At 47.0% G+C, this 3098-nt stretch overlaps 1 protein-coding gene across 1 annotated transcript in view; it reads left to right on the top strand.

Annotated features, from left to right (window-relative positions):
- Positions 1 to 1948: 1948 nt before the first annotated feature.
- USPL1 (ubiquitin specific peptidase like 1) overlaps positions 1949 to 3098 on the top strand; it is a 47312-nt gene continuing 46162 nt past the window's right edge. The window contains exon 1 of the mRNA XM_003797635.2: positions 1949 to 2192. The gene's annotated coding sequence lies outside the window, so the exon portion shown is untranslated. The remainder of the gene's footprint in view (positions 2193 to 3098) is intronic.

The raw sequence follows: 3098 nt of genomic DNA, 5'->3' as shown, positions 1-3098 counted from the left end.
ACTGAACTCCTATTGTAAAGCTGTTCACTAGGTATTAATTTAATAAAAGTGACCTTTGATTAAATCATCCCCATAATTTTATTATGTAAATAATAAATAAATAAAATTTTTATCCTACATTGCTACCAAGGGAATGGAGGCAGTGAGTTTTCATCTCATCAGAAGGTAACTACTGCACTCTCTTTAGGACTAGTGTACATATAAAGAGGCATTCCAAATATATTGGTTAAGAATAAGCAATAATGTATTCACTTTTCTCAACCTGAGACCATTACTCTATAATATAGACAAGAGAGGAGTTTTCTAGTCAATCCTTCCTGATTTCCTGAATCAGAATTATTCCCTTTAAGACTTTTCCTACTTATAAGGAGAAAGCCCTGGAGACAAAACACAACACACCTTACAATCTTTTCCTTTCTCTCTACAACCCAAGCCCCATCTTGATTTTGTTTCTGTCACAAATACATACTTTTTTCCTGGCTTTAAAAAAAATAATCAAATTTACATTAAAAGACTACAAATGGCTTTTTAAAATATATATATAATTCAATTTGGTAATGCTGTTTCACAATCTTAAAATCTTAACATCTTCACAGTCTTAAAACAAAACCAATTGTTTTGTTTAATCTATGATTTAACACTCAGCAAGTGTTTATTACAAATAGCGCATTCCGTCCTAAAAACGGAAGTAGCAACAGTGAGCATGTAAAAACTCTTTCGGAGTTTTGGCTAATGTTTCAGGAGGAAATCACAATTTATTTTTTTAAAAAAGGACACCTAACAAGCCAGATCTTAAAACACATAGGCCAGTACATTAATAACCTACTAAAACAAAAAATAAAGTTAACAAAAACTAAACACCTATTTTATCTGGAGAAAAAAACCAACACTTCTGGATTTCTTGGCTATTCGCATTCCTACGTACCAAAACCTAAAATCCATTTTACTGAAGAATTTCTTCCCCCACGACACTTGATTCCTCCATGCTACCTTAGCAGAATCATCAGCATTATTCCAGAATACAATCATTAGTTTGGGAACACTAAACAACGCAGTCCAAATGTCAATCGCAGGTAGTCTGTAAAGAAATGGTTAGAAACTACAAATTGTCATCCGTGGACGCAGAACCAACCGACCGATAGGACTTCTGGAATATGCTGCCCCGGAGATTTACAACGCAGACGCAGAAATGCACTCGCGGTCAGGATGTCCCTTAAACCACAGGACCTTCCTACAAAAGGACAGCCTTAAACTTAGAAACTAAATGAGAACTCCCCCTCTCTCTGAAGTTTTTAAAACAAGGTAGGGAGCTGAAATCAGGGGGCTGCGGGCAGACAGGGTGTTGACTACCCAGAACGGGCCATGGATAACCAAGTCCCTGTGCTTTCGCTACTCCCCTTACCGTTAGAAGATCTGGGCGGGAGGAAAAGAGAACACCCCAGAATCCTAGTGGAAAAGCCCCTGGCCTCGAAGGTGGGGTTTAGGGGAACAGGGAGGGGCAGCTCCGTGTGTGGTGACCCTTTGTGAACACGCACTCTGTGGTAGCTTCGGCTCCACCGAGGCTTCGGGAGTGAGGACTATGGGTGCCTGGCGTGGGCCAATTGTGGAGACTGGGGCGTCAGAGCCTTCGTGGCACCCCACGCCGGCTGCGGGAGCCCTTCCTTCTCCCCTGCCCCGGGTCATTTTAGGCCGGTCGGCCCCAGACCGCTACTCGAGCGGGCCAGAGAATAGCGTGCCGTGCGGCTCTGCCGTCGGCGTAATCCCTCCGCAGCACGCCGCGCACTAGTTTTAATCACGCCCCACCCCCTGGCCGCCGGCGTCACCTCCGCCACACGCGCGCTATCCAGCAGCTTCCAGAAACGTCGCCTACCCAAACCCAGCCACTCACACCCGGTGGGGGGACGTAGCAACGGGCCCCGCCCCTACGGCGGCTGAGGAGAACGACCGGAAGTGATCTCTTTCTCGCTTTCCGCGCCACCCCTGCCTCCTGGTAGGCCCGGCGTGCTGCAGTGAGGGGGACTCTAATGTGCAACGGACCCAAGCCGGAAGTCGCTTTCCTAGCGGAGACGCGGGTGGGGGAGGAGCAGTCCGAGGCTAACGTGAGTTGAACGTTGCAAGTAGGTGGTGTGTCTCTCAAGCTGGAACTGGGGTTCGGGTCGACCTAGTACGAAGAAGGGGAGTTCCTGCAGCAGGTAAGGGAGAAGAGGGGTAGTTTCGTTTGGCTATAGGGGAAAGGGGCAGAGCTGGGGTGACCCGTGGGTAGTCGGCACTCTGAAGGATGGGCCGGGCTGGGACAAAGTCCGGGTGGGAAGGGTTGGTGATTGAGGTATAGAGTTGGAGTAACAGATCCATTTGGGCTCAGACTGGTAAACGCTGAAGAGAAACCAGTTTTCGTCTCCTGCGGAGCGTGGAGATGAGCAGGGTTAACATTTCCTGCGCCTTCTTGGGCTTCCAAGGTTGTTTTGAAACTCTCCTTGCTTGGTCCTATCTGTCTCATTCAGGACAGTTAGGTTTGGTACCAGACGGGGCTGGGCGCTGAAAATCGACCCTTTTCTTCGGCTGTGGGCCACTTGTGACTTCACCTTTTACAGTTCACGTGCTGAGCCCAGTTGGTGTCGGTGAGCAAGCTTAAATGGATGTAATGCCCCTTTTACCTCATTTTGCGCTAGGGGATGTGAATTTAATTGCATACCTTTTGCGATTTTCGTGGCTAGCGTCACACGTTGATTGTGTTGTCACTGGGTCCATGATAGGCTATTACTAATCCCTTTTAAAAGGGTTTCTGTAAAATTTGGATGCAGTCAAAAGGCCACACTCAAGGATCCAGAAGGCCACGTGTGGCCCCAGTGCCACAGGTTTCTACCCTGGGGCTGTTACTCACATCAAGGCTTTTGAAGTATTAGTGGCTCACAGAGATATGGAAAAAAGATGTTAGAAGAAGAGAGCTGAAGGTGAAGTGGTGTTAAGGAAGGTAAGACTGGAAATTTAGGTTGGTCTCACAGTGCTGTGAGTTAAAGATCATAGTATTGGGCTGCGTGGACGGACTTGCTGGAGTAAGGCTGTTTTTAAGGTGAGCAGTGACAGGCTCAGACTTTTTT

This window comes from Otolemur garnettii, unplaced genomic scaffold, assembly GCF_000181295.1.
Source record: "Otolemur garnettii isolate 467f Iridium unplaced genomic scaffold, OtoGar3 scaffold00120, whole genome shotgun sequence".
Lineage (NCBI taxonomy): Eukaryota > Metazoa > Chordata > Mammalia > Primates > Galagidae > Otolemur > Otolemur garnettii.
This window is presented reverse-complemented; position numbering and strand designations above follow the sequence as displayed.